The 22721-nt window shown below is 32.1% G+C and overlaps 1 protein-coding gene and 1 long non-coding RNA gene across 5 annotated transcripts in view; one reads left to right on the top strand and one right to left on the bottom strand.

The window, feature by feature from the left end:
* The window catches only part of LOC148619405 (uncharacterized), a 134813-nt gene that overhangs the window by 82622 nt on the left and 29470 nt on the right, over positions 1-22721 (top strand). The window contains exon 1 of one of the 4 annotated variants that reach the window (XM_088579265.1): positions 20432-20586. The exons of 2 other annotated variants lie outside the window; for them this stretch is intronic. The gene's annotated coding sequence lies outside the window, so the exon portion shown is untranslated. Of the gene's footprint in view, positions 1-20431; positions 20587-22721 lie in introns of those variants that run through there. One more of the 4 variants, XM_088579267.1, reaches the window with a different exon arrangement.
* On the bottom strand, positions 4906-22718 carry LOC148619406 (uncharacterized). The gene is made up of 2 exons (XR_015921587.1): positions 22601-22718; positions 4906-5100 (listed from the first exon to the last, which is right to left on the bottom strand). It is a non-coding gene; the product is annotated as an uncharacterized LOC148619406 (long non-coding RNA).

Raw genomic sequence — 22721 nt, 5'->3', positions numbered from 1 at the left:
AGCGCGTTTTTCTCCTGGTACCGAAGCCTTTTGTTGTTGTAAGTTAATTCACAAAAATGTAGAAAAGTCATGTAACTTTACCCTTTTATTATAAAGTGTCATTTAAATGGTTATTAGAAGATATCATTTAAAAGTGTAACTCTTTCACTTTTCTGGACTTAAAAAAGGTGTACTTTTTTGAAAAACACAACTTGACCATCAAGTTAAAATGATATTTTGTTACGTACTACTGAGACATGGAACACAATGAAAGAAGTCAGTTGGATAAGTGCCAAAAACAAATATCTTTAAAATTACTTACAAGAATCACTCGAATGTAAATATTGTGTAAGGGTCATTTAATCTTTTCAGTCTTATAAACTAAATCAGAAAATTGATTTTGTTAAAAAAAAACAAACAAACAAACAAAGACAAAAACAAAAAAACAAAATAACCAAAATAACCAAAATAACAAATCAAAGACTGAAGTCTTCCAAGTCGCTAATCGTCAAATATTCTCTGTCACTGATTTTGGCTTACTTTTAACATACAAAATGGCTCTAAAATGGGGTGATATCCGCTAAAACCTTGGTTTCCTTGATATGATTGCGTACTCTTTCGTAACCGTGATGACCCGAATGTTTTTAATTTCCCGGAACAAAATTAAACAACTGGCAATGGCTATACTAAGTATATAGTTATCGGTGTCCTGATTTGTAACGAACACCTGTGTTTGAATCGGAACCTGGGTTATATTACATAAATGCAATGCTAACTGACTATTTAACGTAAACTTCCCGTTCTCATACTAGCAAAAAAAAAAAAAACGCGCATAGACAAGTGCATGATATGTTTAAAAAGAGGTAGGTTGTAGCGATATTTGGGTCTCTTGTGATATTGACCAGGGAACTAGATATGGGACCAGATTTTACAACTGTTAATGAATATTCATAAATATCTGGGCTGTGATAATGTATATGAGCTATATAGTCTTTTGTTACGAGCCCCTGTGCCTGCATCGGAAACTGGGTAATGTTCAATGCTAACCGATCATTTCATGTAAACTTCCCGTTCTCGTAAAAGCAAGAAACACGTATAGAGCAAACCTTGTATGATACTTTTAAAAGAGGTACGTTTTTATCTCGTATGAAGCTAGAACTATGACGTTATGCTGGTAAACACGGCGAACATCTGCAGCATTACGTGGCGTAGAACTATATATTCATGCAAATCATATGCGAATATTAAGTACTAAAATTACGGGTGTCGAGAAGTCGCTAACAATATTAGAGACTTAAAAACAGCCAAGCGAAGGACCCAGCTTTTCTTTACAGCTAAGTTTCAGCACATCTGGAATTAAAGGCCATGTGAACTTTTGTCATCAGTTGGCGTTCCCGTCATCGTCTTTCATCCGTAGTTAAATTTTCTTTAAAAATCTACTCCTCTGAAACGACTCTGCAGATTATTACCAAACTTAATCACCTGCATCACATGCGTATCTTCTTTATTAACATTTTCCATCATAGAGATCAAGCGTAAAACATCGCGCCGTTGCTATTTTTAGACCGCATGGTTCAAGTCATCAATTTCTACATAAACTACATATCTCAAACACTACAAAAAGAGATACTGGAATATAAACACGACTCTCCCTCTTCAGCTTGAAGTGCTGCAGTACAAAAGTTTTCTGTGGGTCATATTGTCGGACGACTCCTTGTTAGAGTTGTTGCCCTTGAAATGCGAAAAATGATCTCAATATCTTGAAAATTATAAGAGAGTGGAAGACATTTTCGATTGATGAAATAATTTTTATGATAAGTCATACAAAAGTCGCCATTGGTCAAAGCTGTCAGACGACTCATTGTTAGAGTTATTGTCTTTGACAGGCGAAAAATAACCTTGTTTTTTTGGCAATTTTCGGCCAATATCTTGAAAACTATAAGAGGTAGGGAAAAACTTTCAACTGATGAAATGTTTCGTCTAATAAAGCCTACAAAAGTCCCTATTTGGGTCAACGACTCTTCGTTCGAGTTATTGCACATGAGAGGCCAAAATTTTTATTTCTTAGTGAATATCTTGAAAGCTCTAGTAGACAGAAAAAGAACTTTCGATGAAATGATTCTTTGATAAGTCTAAACTGGGTCGAAGTTGATGGACGACTTCCAGTTATTGCCCGTGAAGGTAAAAATATGAACAAAGTGAGCGATTCAGACTCCTGACAGCCTATTAGTGTCTTTCATTGCCGAAGAATAGGCCTTATTTACAGGCCATAGAGAGCTTTGCACGAGTGTCTTGTCATTGAAAAACTTTGATAATCACTTTTTAGATTTTGTTTTTTTTCTGTAACTTTGTTTTAATACTTTTTGAGTTACAGATAACACAAAGTAGCTACCCATGACTACATAAAGTGACGGAAAATGGCTGAAATCAACACACTTAAAATGTAGGAACACGCTTCGCGGATTTGTAATGAGTAGTGCTCGTGCCCAGTCTCCTCCGCAGACCTATAACCGCTTTCTGATTACTACATATCGCTTCGCTAGCTTATATGCTTGATTTTGCAAAACTTTGAAATAACGAATTTACCGTCTGCAAAGGAGATTATTTCTTGCCTTGTGTTTTTTTTTCACATTACATATAGTAGATCCTTTAAGATAGCGGAGTAATACAAAGCAAATGAGGAAACAGTTGTAGGTTTGCGGAGCAAAGTGGTTCAATATATGTCCTCGTTTGTCTACCCCGGACTTGACTTTTTATGAGCAACTCGGCGGATGTTTCTAGAAAAGCAGAGGACGCTTACCCTACCAGTGCACCTGGTCCTTGCTCCCAGTTTTTAGTGGAGTCCGAGCTCATTTACTTTTGTTACTTTGTATGTATGATTTCAGTTACTTCATGTTCTTTGTTGTGTATGTCTGTTTTCCATGTCTGGTCTTTGTCTCTGGATTACATTCTTTTGACTATAACCTTGGTTCCCTTGATTACTCTTTCTAGTAACATTTCTGTGATCTTATCGATTTATAGTACTTACTAAAATTGCCATAAAAGATAGTTATCGTTAGTTAACATAACGCTTTTGTAAAACAAGTACTATCTTTAAAAGAAAGATAACCGACGCAGTAAAATTTTGTTCTTTTTTACTTCTAAGTTTCTACATTTCTTTCAAGAAAATAACACGTCACGCAATTTTTAAGGTTCCAATAAAGTTTTTTTCGAACGCAATTCCAAATTTTCGATACAGATTTTTCGAACGCCACTAAGTTATCAGCGTTTGATCAATCCGGAAAAAGAACTGCAATCAGGTGACTTGCGTTTCCATAGAAGAACGTCCTTAAGGTCAAAGGGTAAAAAGCGAAGCTATACCGATTGCGTCGGAAAAAACATAAAGTTATAGTTATTGCTTGCTTGTTTGAATTGAAACAAAGTTCATCATGTGCCACCCACTGCCTGGGTCTTCTTGGACACCATCTTAAAGTCATTATATTTATTGACAAGTCTGAAACAATAATTAAATGGTAAACTAAAATGGAATCAACTATTTTGACTGTCAAAAGATCAAAGTAATGCCTATGTCACATGGTCAGCAGATCAAGGTCATGCCCATGTCGTATGTCGATTTTCAGCAGATGAAGGTCATGATGAAAGACATGACTATGTCGAATTATAAGCCAATCAAGGCCATGTAAATGTCGCATTGTCATCAAATCAAATGTCGTGCCAAAGTTGAATTGATAGCAGAACAAGCCTGAAGGTCATACTTGCATATGTATGTTGCATTGTCGGTGAATCAAATGTCATGCTGATGTCAGTAATAAGCAGAAAAAGACCTGAAGGTCATACATATAATGCATTGTCAGCTGAAAAAAGATCACTTTGGTGCACTATAGGGACATTTACATTGTCTGTGTGGAAAATTAACAAATTGCATAATTCTATGAAAACTGGTTTTCGGTATTAAATCAAATTGCTGAAGCACTGAGTCAAGGAAGACCTAAAAAAAATATTCATATAACCAAATTGGAAGCTAAATAAACCGATCAGAACTTAGTCATTTTAAAGAATTACCATTAGTTTTAATGCAATGCATATTTATACTGCCTGTTTATTAATGTATTTTTGGATCTTCTTTTGTAATTTTGCTTTTTATATTCCTGGCTGTGTACGTTTCTGGACACTTTACGCTTAAAGCAGCATTTCTTAAAAAAAAAATTAATTCCACTGGGAGTCACTGACTATCAATATTAGATGAATTTTCAAAGTAAGAATGGATCCACTTTGAAATTTCGGGTTGGAGATGCATGAAGAAATGAATCCTGCAGACTGGAGGAGAATGAACAAACAAAAAAATTCTCCTAGTTTGTGCTCACTTTGACGGGAGTTTTTGTAATAGATTAAACAAACGAAACTAAAACTTGTCGTTGTTATTTTGATTAGGCCCTCAGTTTAACTCGTCTAAAAAAACTACATGTTTTTTTACAATAAATGGTTACCTTTCTCTAGGATTTTTTCTTTTTAGTTTAAACATTGATACAAACTCTTGTTGCAAAAACTACTATACAGGTTAAAGATTTTTAAAGTATAAAAACATCTTTGTACCTCACAGATTTGAGCAATTGAAGATTCAAGTTAAGTTGGAAAGTCAAGGATATAGAGATGTGGTGAATACAGGAAATATGATGTTTTTATCACAGATGCACTTTGAGTATAAGTCCATCTTTTTTCTCTCCAAAAGAAAAGGTTACTAGTGAACCCATACCCAATGAGTACCACTTTTTTATGATGAATCACTATTGAGTTTTTTATACCTGTCTGCCTTCAATAATGTATGTGCATTTCTTTCATTTTTTCTACATCATTGTTTCACAAATATGTATAAGATTACAAGTAACTCTTATGTTTTGCAAATATACAAGTGCTAAGAAATCAGGCTTCATGTTTGTATAGCTTTTATTAAAAGATGTCGACGTATACATTTACAGCAGCTTCATGAAACACATACATGTACCAGCACTCGAGAATCATGAACTTTGTTTCATGCTTGAATAGTGTCCCAGCACAAAACTGGTCTGTTTTACTTTTGCTTTCTTTCTCACTTTATCTGGTGAAACTTCTAAGTGATAACCACTGAAAAGAAATCATGGAAAAAATCATAACAGTATCTTTGATATGTGCATTATGTTACAAAGTGAATTCATGAAAATATACATGTATTTTATATATATGGTATAGAAGAAACCTCCTCATGTTGGAGAAATATTGTTACATGTACTGTGCATATATCGTCCCAGGTTTTATTGGTTTTTAAGTCATATGGTCAATATTCTCACAGTGGTCAATACGGGTGGATTGAATTTTGCAAACAATATTTCTGTCATTATTCATAAACTTTGTCCTGCATCAAAATTGTTAATATGATAAATATCTACTATATTTCAGTGTTCTAAAGTTTTATTCCTAAAATATCTCTTGCTAGCTGTATTACATTTCTTTCTTTAAAATAATTCTAATTTATCTTACATAAAACATAACAAACTTTACCAAAATGTACAGTGTACTTCATGAGCACGTCTTTGTTTCAAAATCTGTTAAAAACTGGTATAATGAGTACGAGTAGAATAGTATGTAATGCCAACGGGGTCAAAATTCTTAATACGTAAATTGTTGATTTGTAACTTCTTGATTCGTAAATTGTCAATTTGAAATTCATAAATTGTCAATTTGTAACTTGTAAGTGTGTAACTTTCCATTTTGTACTTTGAAAATCTGTATATGCAACTTTGAAATTCTTCATTTGCAACTTCTCACTTCGTAATGCGTTTTTCGAGACTTGTAAATCATCAAATATTCTTAATTTGTAACTCGTCATTTTAAACTCCTTTGAAATAGCGGACAAATCGTCCTTTGTCATTTTTTATTTGACAATGTAATAAACCACATAAGATTGACAATTGGTAACTCGTACTCTGAAGTTTTGTGACGTGAAACATGTCGATTCGTGAAATGTCAAATTATGCTTAGTTGCATTATATGCTAACGATCATTATGACGACAGATGGCGTTCGGGATTGGAAGACAAAATGCAACGCTTTTGTCCACAACGGAAATTGAACCAGTTAGTCTTAAAACAGGACGAGCATTTTTTGATACTTTTTAGGCTATAATTTTAGTTTCACGCAGTGGAATTCAAAAATGTAAAGTGATTTCTAAAGAATAATAAAAGTGCTTTATATTAGTTAAAAGGTTTTTTTTTTTTTTTATTATTATTTTTTTTTTTTTATTTTTTTTTTTTTTTAGATAATATCAAAACACAATAAAGCGAACTCTTGACAGGACGAACATTTTTTGACAAGAAAATTGCGATAAAAAGGGGGGCACGCCGATGAATAAAGTTCGTCATTGATCAAATGTGTTACGTCTGTCAAAAGCTTACAGTAATAGGCACATTTTGATATAAATTTATTTCATTTTTCGTCAGTTAGGTGGGAAAACCTTGACAGGACGGACTTATTCTGTTACGTGATTTGTGTCGTTTTGTATGGGGTGTGGTAACAATACATAAAATAACTGAAATTTGTTTAATGTCTGACAAAAATATTCATCATATTCTTCAAGCTTATACTTTTTTCTACATTTTGATGTATAGATGTTTGAAATTGAATTAGAGATAAATTAAAAATCTTGACTGCGTGAAACTTAAAGTTATAGTAAAAAAAGTATCAAAATATGCTCGTCCTGTTTTAAGACTAACCGGTTCAATTTCCGTTCTGGACAGCTGCACTGCATTTTGTCTTCCAATCCCGAGCGCCATCTGTCGTCATAATGATCGTTAACATATAATGCAACTAAGCATAATTTGACATTTCACGAATCGACATGTTTCACGTCACAAAACTTCAGAGTACGAGTTACCAATTGTCAATCTTACGTGGTTTATTACATTGTCAAATGAAGAATGACAAAGGACGATTTGTCCGCTATTTCAAAGAAGTTTAAAATGACGAGTTACAAATTAAAAATATGGCGTCTGAAATGAGTTATGTTAAATACATCGCTATTTAAAACAAAAGAACCCAACATCTTTATTGCACACCCTTTATTTGCTAAAAATTAACATTTAAATTCATGTTGAGGCATTGTTTTTTCATGGGTAGGGGTGGCATTTTCCCACCTAACATGACATGAAAAAAAAATTCAAATATTTATTGCTTAGGCTCATTTTGAAGCTTAGACATTATATTAATATTTGTGTCTCATAAAAGATTGTTTAAACTACGGAAATTTGAAAAAAAGACAATAACGGGTGATATAGAGAAACTTCTGAAATTCTTAAATTTCTCATTTTTCTGATTTTATAGATATTGATACCCTAAAAGGAAAAACTAAGCGCCTGAATTGATCAGATATGTTTTGCACATCTTTTTCTTAATTATGAATGCTTAAAATGTGAGTTCTACACTCTTGGTATGATGTGAATGAGAATTTTGTTTAATACTGTAACCAGTTTTCTAGGGGTATGGGTAATATTTTTCCCATTTTAAAAAAAAATCTTTCTTGAAAATTAGTATTTTGTGGTTTATCTATGTAGAAAATAAAATTATCTATTGAATGATACCAAATTTGGGACGTTTAAGTCGAGCAATAACTTGTAGAGTAGAATTTATCTGACTTGAACGGAAAATTCGAATATTCCATTTTTTGCTTTTTTTTTTTATTGATTCAGGGGTTATCTTAGCCCACGTATTGTTTATGTAAATATTTATATAACAGTTCAGATATGTGGTGTGTTCTGCTTTAAATTTCACATTTCATTGGCTATATTCGTATTTCTTTGTTTTCATATTTCAATAAATTCAGTAGTGTTATATATCCTATTTGTTATCCTACTTTCATCACAGAAGCATGGCTAAGGCATTATAAAGGTGCATATTTTCAAAAAATTCGCAAATGTAGCAAAGAAGTTCGTAATTGCAATGTACCGGTTGTTATTGAGTTAATTTGTGTTACAGGTTAATTAAAGTGACATGTTGTTTTAAAAGATTAACTGAGTAAACAACGTCTGTTAATTGTGTGGTGTAATTGTTTGATGTATATTTAAGTAGGGCTGTGTTTAGTACATGCTTTTTCAGGTTCAGCATCTGCACAAGATTTGTGTTTTCAAACACTATATTATAATATATCTCTTAACCCCATTTTATAGTCACAACCTACCATATCCTCAATACCATCGGCCTCACCACAATCTCAATTCATTTCTACAGTTGCAGTTTTTTATTTCATTTTACCTGCTTGACCCATTAGTGAATTAGAAAACAGAAACTCTCCCATTTCCAAACATGAAATCAAATGTTCTCTCAAATATCGTTTTCAGTACTGATTATAAAGACCCTCAGTAAAACCACTTGTACAAAATTGAACCGTGTTTGTTTGTTTGTTTGTTTGTTGGGGTTTAACGTCCGAGCAGCAATATTTCAGCTATATTCAGGCGATGAACATGAAATTGATGATAAAATGAACATGAAATGATGATGAAATGAAAAATGGGATGGGACACAAGGAAAATGGGGTCAACAAATTTTGATTGCCACTGGAAAGAGGGAGAGGTGGGTAGGGTCGGGCAATTTAGCCTCCTGTGGCGGAACCCTATGGTTCCTACTCCGGAAGAATACCACAGTAGGGTTTTTTAACGTGCAAGGAACGTGGCATCTTTCCTAACACGGTGCACCACTATGGTTTGCGGTCAGGTTTTCCGTATTATAGCCTGACAAACTCAGCATGTAACACACCAGGGGTACCCCATTCCACCACCTGAGGCACACAACCCAGTTGCTCTGTGGGCAAAGCGCCCTAGCCCCCGGCTAGGGTTCTGAGCACTATTTAGTCGCCTTTTACGACAAGCTTAGCGCTGCTCCAGGCCTATTCTTTTGACACCTGGACCTGCACGGATCCCGTCATTAGAAGCTCCGACATCTTCAATAAGAGGGAGAAATTGATTGAGTGCGAATGCTTGACCTGCGTCAGGTCAATTCGAAAAAAAAAATAGTCGACTTGCTGAGTCAAAATTCATATAGTTTAAAAATAAGCACATAATTATAGAAATATTGTAGTTCAAATATTACAAAAGCTTTTATGTCATAGTACTTCCATGTCTTACGTAAAATAAATTTCTTTCAATAACAAATGTAACTAACGAACTAAGACTGTAAACATCATCTACAAAATTCGCTAATAATAGGTTTAGTTTAAACATAATTTATTTGTCGAGTAACGTACAAAAGGAATTAGACACAAGTACATCTTACTTATGAAGTCTTTTTCCGTTGAAGAAATATACAATAATCTTATGAGCATGCGCTTACAGAAATATATTTTTTTTGAAAATTAGTCATATAAAACAGATGAAGAAAGGGAGACAAAAGTTTTTGAAGGTTAAATATGGAAGAGAAAAGATAAACAAAATGAGACATATGTGTTTTTGTGTAATAGTGTGCCTGCTCAACAGAAGTAATAGAAACTTAAGCAACAAGGTACTCTTTGGGTTTTTTATATATATATTTAAAAAAACAGACTTCAATAATAATACGTTTTGTTCTTTAGATAGATCCTCATGTCCATATAAAAAAGTTCTAGATTAATTGGCAAATTTCCCGGTAACCATACAAGATCATTAATTTCTGCCTTAAGAGACTGTATAAATGACATTCGAAAAAATAGTGGTATTGATTTCCTACTTTGAATCCACATCTGCAAGTTGGATTACCTACAATGTTTACTTTCATTTGTATAGCGCTAGACCTCTTACAATTAGGCTTCTGAAACAGAATTATGTTGCTACAAGATTGAAGTAATAACTATTGACGTTTCATGGTCGTCATCATGAACTCGTCGATCGTTACACTGTATATATCTGCATCATGAAAACTGATTGATTATATGTGTCATAGTTTTCCTTTCCTCTTTCGTCTACACTGGACTTGATATTTTATGAGCAATTCGGCGGGTGTTTCTAGAAAAGCAGAGGACGTTTACCGTACCGATGCACCTGGTCCATGCTCCCAGTTTTTAGTGGAGTCCGAGTTGTTCATTAAATTTACCTTTGTTAATTTATATGTATTATATTATTTATTACATGCTCTTTGTTGTGTTTGTCAGTTTTTCATGTCTGGTCTTTGTCCCTGGATTACAATCTTTTGGTTTCCTCTAGAACCTTGTTTCCCCAGATTACTCTTCCATTTAATAAAGAAATGATGCCCCGTCTCTGATTTGTATTAGAACAATATTAAGTCGTCTGGGTCCCAAAACATAGTGTCAGTTGGGGATATTGGTTTTTACATTACGTTTTAGTTCGCTTTTGAATTTTGATAAGGAATCCAAATCTCTTGTTGATTGATCTAGTTTATTCCAATGTCTTGTGGTAGAAGGAATTATTCTGTTGTTATAGAAAGTCTACAGAAGGGTAATATCTTATATCTGAACCATTTCCTAGCGAATAGTTAGTAGTACTTTGAATTGTTTGAGGAGGTAAATCACACAGAAATGGAGGTGCAATTTGTTTGTTAAGTGTATACATCATTTGGAGTTTTCTTCTCTCGCATCTAGATAAAATGTTTCACATCCAGTTTCGCAGTTGATTAGATAATGGTTATCAAGTTACAATTCTAGCTGCTTTAAGTTGGACATTTTCTAACTTATTCGAATAAACTACACCACAATCGTCTTTCACCTCACATGCATGCATATTCTAAAATTGGCCGTACGTAAACTGGATAAAATTTTTCTGCAGTATTCCTACAAATTTTATATTTAAGCGTTCGCATCACGTTAGCACTTTTTATGACGTTGTCAATGTGAGAATTCTATTTGCCATTTTGATTAAAAAAACTGAATAAAAACATTAGGGTGCACTATACAGTTACATTAAAGTGCACTGTTTCGCACACCAATTTACCCCGGTCAAATTTTGTAAAACTTAAAATTAAAAGTTGAAATTTGATGGGTATATTGGTTAAATGTAGATAAGCATTTATACATAGACAGATGTAATATATGTTATGGTAAACAGGTGTAATTTAAATGAAAAATGGTATCCGGTATGTTTCAGTCCCCTGCTGTATTAGGTTCTCTCCTCAGCATCAGGTACCAGTATCGTATTGCATATCCCTGAGCGGGTGTAATTCAAAACATGGATGCTATAAAAATATAGTGCATTTTCTTTTTGCCTCTCTACAAACTAATGTTTTGTCAAAAGATATGAACAATGACTTATAAAATAGAGCAAACATCACACTGTAAGATGAAGAACTTTTTAAAAAGAAAATCTAACATAATATCATAAAAATGTTCCACTGAAAAGGTTGGTTTGGTGAGAAAGTGAAAGTAGGTAAATGGCTATTTATAGTTCAAGACTAATTTTCTGTCCGATCTTCGTGGACTCACCCTATTTTCTATGCGGGAAATTATTTTTTTACATGTCCTTAGAAATGCTACATAAGTGAAAGTTTTATTGAATCAATTTACATATTTTTTTTTAAAAAATCCTAAAAATATGCACTTCACTATAGAAGTCTATGGGAAAATTAATACGATACTGAGACCATCAGATGGTTGATTTTCAAAATACCTTATTTCGCACGAACTTTTGGGACTAAAGTTGTGAGAGAATGAATCGAAAAGGGTCTTATTATTTTTACCTTTTTCCACATACTCCATGCATGCTTTCATCCTGTGGTAGTGTCTAAGTGCCTGATATTTTATAAAACATAGTATGTGGCTGTTAGTTTTGGAAAGACACCCCTGATTTTTATTTGTTTTTGTCAGTATGTTACCATGGCTACTGAATTTTATAAGAATAATCACTAAATTACTTATAAATGACTCGAACATCCACACACCAAGGATTTAGAAAATATGCACTTTTTTTAATGTCAAAACACTAGAAATATCTGTGTGGACTGCCTCAAAACAGCTTTATTTCAACAAAATGAGAACAAATTTTCAGAAATGACCTAACTGTATTGTACTACCTTATCTTAAAAAAAAATATTTCAATATTCAAATGTATATTTTGAGGTATTCTTGTGTATTCTAGGGGTATTCTTGGGTATTCTCGGGTATTTCTATGGTCCGAATTAAGTGTCTGTCAACATTTTACATAGTTCATCAATCTCAAGGCCATTTAAAGTTATACGCCATTTCACAGAGGCCATTACGTCATTAAACTTGTCTCTATCTAAATTGTTATATAACTAGACTGTTATATCAAAAGTTTTTGTGTTGTAACTTTGACAGTCCAAATTATTATTGGTGCGTCATGCTCAGTTGTAGATAAAGGTATTTGTAAAACATCGAAATAGTTATATTAATGCTATCCGATATGGTGATGGGATCTAGCAAGTTTTAGAACGATCCTTACTTCGCGTCGGTTTATCAATAATATTTTGCAGATTTAAACGGTTAATAATATCAAATATTTTATTGTTTTATGTTACAAATACATGCAAGTCCGAGTTCAAATCACCCATAATTATGTTATCATGATAACGATAGGTATGGGTAAACAAAGCATACCTACAGGGTTTGAAAATTGATACCCTGTCCGGCTTTGTTAAAGAATCGGATATTCAATCAAATTGGTTTGTCGAAATCCTATTTTTGTTTCACTTGTTTTTCTCATAGAAGTAAAGATCAGCTGAAAATTTATAAACGAATGTACATCTTTTACTTTTTACGCATACTTTGCAGATTTTTGTTATTGATAAGTTTATCCAATTTCCACAAATTACTCTTAGCTAGGATAATATCTGATAAAATGCACTTGGTTCACTCAGGTCTATTAATTACATGTACACGTGTTCTAACTGATTTTGTTGCACGTGTAAATATGCCACAAAATACAGGTACAAGTTTCCTTTTAAATTAAAAACACAAAGAGAAAAATCAATATATACATTACACTTTCAATATTTTTGATAAACCTTTCGATTTATATATTATAATACAGCATTAATGAAATAACATTATTACAATAAAGTTGAATCAAAGCGCCAATGGCCTTGAACGTCGGAAGTCATGAAATATTTATTATCGGTATTTTAAAAACTTTATAATCCGCTGATGGTAATTTATTAATTCTGTATTTCCAAGAAGATTAATTATTTACAAGGGGGTCAGCGCTTTCACCACAACTTGAACTACATATCCATAATTATGGTGATATTTTATGCGAATTTTTAATCAATATAAATTGTTGTGTATGAAATGGTCGCAAAACAGAAGAATGACTTTATCTTCGTGTCGACTAGAGGATCATCAGTGGTGGATTATTGCATTGTCCCGTATGAACAGTTACATTTATTTGACAATTTTGAGGTCATACGTGCTCGGTCATTAGCAGATAAACTTTATGATGTAGGTCAATATGACCCTCGACATATTCCTGACCATTCAGTACTTCAATAGACATATAACTTTCCGTAATCAGAAGATAAAAGTATAGGTACATGTACATCATATGATAGCAATGACAATCAGTCCGTAAAGACTGGTACGCTTTTTCCAGAAAGATATGATACTCGTCAAGTACCAAATAATTGGATGTCAGATCCTGAGACTATAAATAAATTGAACAATATCATAAATGTTCTAGAAATGAACTGTACCAACCAATTAGAATTAGACTCTTACTATGATAGTTTCATTCAAATAGTACATACTGAAATGGACAATAAATTTGAGAAACGCCCTCATCATAGTCATATAAACAATAAAAGGCGAAGAATTAAGAAACCATGGTGGTCTGATAGATTAACTGTTTTATGGAACAATTCATGTAAAGCTGAAAACGGCATAAATGTAAAGCATGCCCTCGGCAGAAAAAACGTGAAGTATATGTAAGAGAAAGAAAAACTTTTGACCAGGAATGTCAGAGAGCAAAACGTAAATACTGGCATGATAAACAAGCTGAACTTATAAACATTCAATTTGATGACCCCCGTGAATTTTGGAAGAAAATAGGGAAAATTGGTGTTGGCAATGAGAGACAAAAGCATATTCCTATGGGAGCTCTACGAGATAATGGTACAACGTGCAATAATATTGACTTTGTATTAAATAAATGGAAACTTTCTTTTAAAAATCTTTTGAATTGTAATATGTTTGTACAAAAAAGGGTAGATACTGGTGTAGAAAACCATATTTATGTTGAATTTTTAGATAATGATATAAGTATAGAAGAGGTAGTAAATGTCATAAATAATGCAAAGAAGGGTAAAACCCCTGGTATAGATCTTTTACCTACAGAATTATTTCGAAATGATTTTTTGATAGTTTTTTTTTACATAGAATTTTCAATTTATGTTTTAAATTTGGTATTGTCCCCTCAGCGTGGGGGAAAGGAATTATTTGTCCGATTCCGAAATGTTCTACGTCTGATCCAAAAGATCCTATGTCTTATAGAGGAATTACATTAGCGCCTTGTGCTTATAAATTATATTGTAGTATTCTGAATGCTAGGTTAACTTTTTGGCTTGAGACTTATGATAAGTTACATGATGAGCAAAATGGTTTCAGAAAAAAATAGAAGCACTATAGATCATATAAGCTCTATTACATCTATTATAGAGAACAGAAAGCTTAAGAAGTTGTCAACCGCCTTTGTAGATTTTAAAAAGGCATATGATACAGTAAATAGAAATATACTTTTTGAAAATTTAGACCAATTAGGTTTGAGTAGAAAATTTTTATGTGCATTAAAAAGTATTTATACACATGTAGAATGTGCAGTCAAGGTAAACAATCACATGACTGATTGGTTTAATGTTAATTCGGGTCTTAAGCAAGGATGTGTATTGTCACCTATTTTATTTAATATATTTATAAATAGCCTGGTTACAGAGTTACAGGCCTTAGATATTGGTATTGATATTGGTAATGATAAAGTTAATATTTTACTTTATGCTGATGATATCGTTCTTATGGCTAAAAATGAGAATGACTTACAGCTAATGCTCAATGTATTGAATAATTGGTGTAATAGAAAAGGTCTTGGGGTGAATCTACAAAAGACTAAAATAGTACATTTTAGGAACCCATCTGTGCCTTGTACAAATATGTCCTTTTTATTTAATGGTGACTTTATTGATATTGTACCATGTTATCAGTATTTAGGTTTACTACTTACAAAGCATTTAGATTATAATGAAATGGCAAAACGGTGGCCAAGTCTGCAAATAGAGCTCTTAGTCTTTTTATAGTAAAGAGTAATAAACATGGTGGTTTCTAATATCCTACATTCAATAAACTGTTTGATACCCTGATCTGGCCAGTGATAAACTATGGTTCTGCTATTTGGGATACCAGAAATTTTTCATGCATAAACACTGTCCAGAACAGAGCGATCAGATTTTTTATGGGGGTAGGGAAGTATACACCTAATGGTGCTATCAGTGGTGATATGGTTGGAGACATCCATGCACAAAACAATGGTCAAATGTTTTAGACAGTGGAAGAGATTTACTGTTATGGAAAGAGACAGAGTTAACTATAAAATTTTTCAATGGAGTGTAAATATAAATAAGAAAAAATGGTGCTATAAAGTTAAAGATAAGCTAAGAGAGTGTAACTTTTATAATTTTATAGACACTGAAAATGTCTTAAAGTAGACGAGATGTTTCAAATTTAGAAAATCTTATTTTTGAGAAGTATATATCAGAATGGGAAAATAGAATTATTTCTCAAAGTGGTGGTAAAAAATTACGTACTTATTAGTTATTTAAGAATGTGTATCAAACTGAGAAATATTTTCTAAGTATCAATAATTATAGATATAGAAGTGCTTTTGCAAAATTAAGGTGTGGTGTTGCCCCACTCAAAATTGAAACTGGTCGATACGAGGGTAAAAATGTCGAAGGTAGAAAGTGTTCTTTTTGTAATGATTCTTCTATTGAAGATGAGAAACATGTCATAATGCAGTGTCCACTATATGCAGACTTAAGATTGAATTTATTTCAAGACATTGATAGATATAGTGATATATTTAGAACTCTAAATGAAGATGAAAAATTTATTTATCTTTTTAAATCAGATGATTGTGGTTATATGGTTGCCAAAACCTTTTTTATATTCATGAATATGTAATTGGTTTGTCATAATACGAGACATACATTGTAGATTTATACAGTCTCTCATAATTCTTTTTAGAATGGCACTTGTTAGTGTTTTATATTTGTAACTATTGTTTTTATTATATTGTATATGTATATTGCAAGTGTTGAGACTATAATAAAATATTGAATCTGAATCTGAATCTATCCATGGCACACAATGCTGATGATTCAGAATTTCAATTTAAATTCCGGTTTTTTTTTTCGTTTCATTTCGTTTTTGTTTTGTTTCTCAGTGTGTAATCTTGACAACCTATTTTTAGTTTTAATCACGTGGAATCCATATATGGATATCAAAAGCATTGATAAAATATAGTTCAAACTTCTATATATATATATATGTATTTATTTTTTTCTTTGACAATCAATCATGTAAAATATAATCGTATACTGTGAAAACGGACAATGTATTTATACAAAATAATCAATTGGATACATTTTAAAATTCATTCGCCAGATCGCTTTCACGGTGGAAGTAACCGGAAGTCCTTTTGATTGCCATCAGATGGTTTTAAAACTCAGAAGTCACATGACTTCCGAGTAAAAAGATTTTCAGTATATCCGTTACACCCTTTATTTCGTGCATTATAAAGTTAGAATAGCGTTTCTTCTAGCAGATAATTTGGAAGTGTTTTTGGATATAAACCACTAAAATCCCCCCAAAAAATCTTTCGTAACACAGTGTTAGCCATTCAATTGCGCGATATGAGTGACGCTGACCCCGGGCATAGTCACACCCGTGAATGTGGGTCATGGTGTATTCGGAGAAATTAGTTGTCATGTGACCACGTTCATTCATTAAATTCATTAAATGCATAATCACGTGATTTAATGTCGACCCGTGACCTAGTGATCCAATTTGTGATCTGTACTCTGTACAACCTATAGCATTTGTTGAATCTTTGACCCAACAAAATCCTTTGTGGGAAAAAATCAATACTTTTCAGTGCATGTAAGACTGATGCCAGTCAATTGTTGAGAAATCTCCAAGGCCGAAAAAATATGTGATGTTTCCGAGCACCATTCTAAAATTTTGTAGGTAGGGATTTATTATTATTATTATTTAAATTTTGAAATGAAATAAATCATAGTGACATCAAACTCGGAATACAATGAAAACCAAATCTGCAAAGACTAAACATGTTAAAGACTTAGTCCACGGCCTAATCTCTTTTGGGATTCGGCGCTGGAGATATTTTTTGTTTTGCGGTTGGTGGTCAAAACCAAAAATATCTCAAGCACCGAATCCCAAAAGAGATTATCCACGACCAAGAGCACACTCACGGCATGTATGTTTACAATCGATTTAAATATAAACAACTAGTATTTCGCTTTGTTTTTCCATCTAGGATAGAAGAATAAACATCTTTGGCTTTATTTTCGTCTTTTTTTCTTAAAGACAATCCGCAGACTTTTTAATTATTTTATTTTCAAATCACAAATAAAACAAAACTTTTGGGTAGGGGGTCTGCAAGAGGGTCGGTAGGATGACTGGAAACATAACATTTTTATATACAAATAATATGAGGTGTGGGTTTGGGGTTTTCAAAAGCAGTTCTGAAATCGATTTTGTTTTCAAATTGTTAAATATTTTTTTGATGGAAAATGCTCATAAAACAGTCCATGTGGTAGGTAGTTTCTTCAAATTGCATTTTATGATGAACACAAGTTGAATATGGTCTATATTTCTTCACATTTTGTACTAAGTAGTAATTAATATTTATTGTAAACATAAACCGTAAAAATCGTTTGCAAAAATCGATCTAAAGTATTAAAACAGTTTAAACGCAAATATACTTCAGTACAAAAAAAACAACTTTGGAAACAAAGAAAACAATATTTTGTGAATTAGTTAAAAATATGCTGAATTTAGGAAAATAACATATATTTTGTTTGTTAAAATGTTAAATTTGCTAAAGCACTATACTGCTTAAATCCCTATACACTCCTTTAAGTATAGAGATTATAATCATCGGCCATTTTGATGATTCGGTGAGTAGGTAAAACCCCGCTAATTTTCGAAACGGTTTCGAACGAATAACTGATAGTATGGAAGTGCCATCATGCGTTAACAGTCGCGGATGCAAACCAATAGCATATTTTTAACACCAGAATTTTGAAAACCAGTGAAAAAATACTAGGTGATCGTATAACCAATAACATGACTCTATTTTACTAATAATCAAGAAAATTACATTTTACATTTACCATTAAATGTTTTATCAAAAGATTCATTTCCCATCAAAAACACAAAATTTTAGTGGAAGATACGGCCACAGTGAAAACAATTACGTGAACAGGAAATGGCAAGATGACAAAAGTTTGACCGCCTTAGTTATGGTCTTAGTATTGTATTCTTTGCCCCATAGGCTTCTATAGTATACCTTATTTTCATATTTTTTTTTAAAAATAGACAAGGAGTTTCAATCTAACTTTTGACCATGTTTTTCAATGAAGGAAATGTCAAAAATAATTTTTAGGTCCATTTTAGAAAAAAAGGCACAAACTTTGGTACACCAGGACAGGTCAAACTAAAAATAGACTTTTATACTTTCACTTTTTTTTTGAGTTCATAAAATAGACCCCTTTTCTGAAGCATTATTTTTCATGAAAATACTGTTTTTTCTCAAAAGCATTTTTTTTGTGTCACAGATTGATATTTACCCTGTGCTTGTGATGAAAAATGATAGTCATTTGCCAAGAAACAAAAACAGGAAAAGGTAAAAAAAAGAAGCGCGCTATATTTTTAGCTGCCATATTTTGATGTACACCCGCTCAGGAATATGTTATACAAGACTGATACATTATGCGGCAAACCTACGTATTTGTTATCTAATTTTTACTCAAGTTCCGACAGCTATAAATATTTCCGGAATAAATACTTCCTGAAATGCACTCACTTTTGCTTAATTAACTGGTCTAGACGCGTTATATTGTATTTAACATGCATATTATAAATAACAAACTGTGATTAGTATTTTTCACACTGGTTCCATATAAAAGGGAGTACAACACCATTTTTGACATCTCAAAAGAAAAAAAAATTATAAACACTTTTACATTTGTGTATGGTTTTATTAAGAGGGTGTCCTTGCAAAAACGACACATTACAAATTTTGTTAAAAAAGAGAGGACAAAACCCCAAAACAAATCAACCAATTCATATCAAAAATGTCTCCTTTGTCAAAGTTAAATGTTTTTTTTTTTGATTAACTACAACGATTAAAGATAGTAAAATACATAGAAAGCACTGAAATTAACTGAAAAAGGGAGATAATTCATTAACTTTTTCAAAATATGGTTGCATTGTTAGGGAACTTTAAAATCGTTTTCCGAGCCTACCATTGTCGCTTTAAATATATTTTTACTATTTGACATGCTTATGATATAAACATTATATTAGAACAAAAAGTTCGGCGGGATAAAATTTACCCTGTGCCAACCACATCATAGGATCTATCTGATTTTTATATGGACAGCGTCTTAAGTATCTTTGTGCGCTTTAAATTTTGTTGCAGACCCTTTTGTTGATATTTAAAGTTATATTATTTTCCTTATAAGACTTTGGTGTGATCCACAATTTCCAACGGAAATGTCAGGGTCATTGATATTGTTTCAAGGAAAGTTTTTGCGGCATGACATTGGCATATTTTATATTTCATATTTATCTTTTTAACAACTACTAGTATTTCTTTTGACTATTGCCTCGAGTTTATCATTTACTCCTTTTGGTAAGACTGAAACCCTGAACTGACATTGAATTTATTTTTTGAAAAATGATGGTGAAAATATCTATATACAGTTTCAATTAAAGCGGTGCTTAGATTGTTAAGTGCAATGGGCAATACTGTTGAAATTTTTTTGGGAAGCAGTATTTGATCGAAAAAAAAATTCACCAAGTTGGTGATTGAAATCTCATCCTCAATATCACACACCAGGCTTAAAATTTGCTATACCAGCATGTAACAAGAAAATCAGAACAGAAACAATGCAATGTGTAGATTCATCACATTAACTGCTTTGCCTTTTGAAGTAATTAGGGGTGCAAAATTTTAAAAAAAAATTATAATTTGCTCTACCTAACTTTCCTAATAGAGGAAGTCTTGTTCACTGTTCGCAAATTATGTTGTCTGTCATATTTATTAAGGAAACTAGTAAATAAGGGAACATTTAGAATAAAGTTGGCAACAGGAATTGAGGAATTGATGAATTAATGGAAAACATACAGAGTGATCAGAAGACAATATCTATATTGTCGTAGGTATATTTGGTGCGTATTAGATAATACATAGTATGGACCAATAAACAAGCGTGCGAGTTAAACATTTACTGATATACGTGACGTTTAATTCAAATATGGCTGCCGAAAATGCGTTTACCCGGACAAGAAAGCTTAAATTGTGAATGGTAGATTCCTGATTTTATGAAAGAGAGAACTTTCTACCATTTTCAGGTAACTGCTAACATTAAATTCTATTAAGTCATAATGTTCGAAATGTAGTCTGCATTTTGTTTACTACTAATATTTATATGTCTGGTTTCTAATTCAAGTATTAAAACTTAGCACACATGCATGAAAATGTTGAATCAAATAAAATGGATCAAAAATGTTGTGAAACGGAAAAGAAAAGTTGACTATACATTTTTTTTTATTTTCACTCTTGAAACAGCCCCCAAAAGTATAACTAGCAAGTCCATTAATTTCACTGATCTATATATATTAAATCTGTTGGTTTAGTTTAGAATAAAATTATATAAAGTCTGATTTAGTGTGAAAAGCGAACTACAATGACCCATGGTCGGTTAACACTTATTGTGAAATTTGCACAACACAGTAAAAGAACACAGCACACCTATGATATCGCTTCCCTCTGATTAAACTATACTTCAATCAATCTTTCTTAGTAACTTAAGGTTTTACAAAATACTTCTGTAGAACTAAATCTTTCACATAGATAGTGTTTTACCTTAATATCAGTTTTCCTGAAATTAGGAAAGGATTCCACGAACTGTATATTACAACGTTAACGATTGGTTTTCTGAAAATGTGTATTTAAATCAAATTACACGTCAATATACACAATGTTTATCAATCTCGAGTCAAAACTTTGTCATAGGAAATTTATAAATAATAATCTTAGTTCAATAACAAAAGCTAAAGAGAATACTAAGTATGAAAAATCCAATGAAGGAACATACCCATACCGTCAAGTTCATCATATTTATGAAGATATATCTCTTTTTCATAAAGTTAATAAAGTTAATTCAAATTATTACTCCCTTAAGCATACATGTCATTCTTTACAACTCAATACGAAACAGAAGCAGGTATTTCTAATTCAAAATTAAAAAAAAAGTTTCATAAAATTGTTAAATAAATCATAAACTGTATTTGTTTCATTGTGATTGTAAGTCGATTTTTAAAAATCTTTTTTATATATCGGGTATTTAGAAAAGTGATTGTAACCATAAGAACATTCTAATCAATTTATATCCTCTCCATGTAATGTGTATTTTTTCATATAGAATTTTAAGTACGAACGTTTTGAATAAAATCTAAACCATTGAGAAACAATTATGGTGTGACCAAACTTAATTTTACTCAAAACTGCCATATAAAAAGTAGCAATCAGTATATGAACAAAACGTAAGGAACATTTTTAATTTAAGCTGCTACCAAGTGACATAAAAATAGCACTACACACAATTTAACACAAATGAACAAAAATAAATAAATACACAAAACAAAGTAAGTAACCAAAAGTGGCACACGTGTCAACAGAAAAAAGGTGAAATATAATTCGGATCAAACTGTTGAGTACTTGACGATGGTGTTAAGGACTACACCATGGGTAATTGGAATTCGAGTAATAAGTAAATATATTGCTGATATTTTTTTATTTTTTCCAAGAAAAAAAGTTAAGATCCTACCGAATTATATATATATCTTTCAATAATAGAAATCCTGTATACAGATTTATATAGTTGTTTAATAAAATTCCAACACGACTAGATATTTCATTTTGCATTTCACATATTTCATAAGTACTTTGCCAGCACTCCACAGTTTAGTTTAGTTTCTCACTTTTGGCTAGGGATGAAAAATTACACAAATGGAAACCGGTGGTTGCTATTGTGATTAAAAATGAAGAATCCCCATATGTGTTGCCATAGATGTCACAGCGGTACGAGTTCGAGTCCCGCGGAGGGAACGACAAAAATTTGCTTCGCAAATTTGACAGTTCTAACATCGTTGCGAGTTTTTCAGACCCTTCTATAAGTTAACGTTATCTTCCCTGTATCAATTTGATCCGATGGAGCAGTGTAGTGAATAGAGTCGTCACATTCTGAGGCGTTATAAATATATATATACACTTATTTTCATCCAGTTGAAAATATATATCATAGCTCTTTGTATTTATTTTACTGCATGTTATAAATGTGAATAAAACACAATTACGACTTACCACTACAGTTAGATCGTTTTTCTCATGATACATTTATGATAAAAAGGTATGATCTGGAAATCAATGTTGTCAAAAACTTCAGTTTACTTGGAAAGTTTAAAAATAACTCATATTTTCCGAG

The sequence above is a fragment of the Perna viridis genome, chromosome 4 (genome assembly GCF_037379345.1).
Source record: "Perna viridis isolate PV_CMFRI_1.1 ecotype Kerala chromosome 4, ASM3737934v1, whole genome shotgun sequence".
Taxonomy (NCBI): Eukaryota; Metazoa; Mollusca; class Bivalvia; order Mytilida; family Mytilidae; genus Perna; species Perna viridis.
This window is presented reverse-complemented; position numbering and strand designations above follow the sequence as displayed.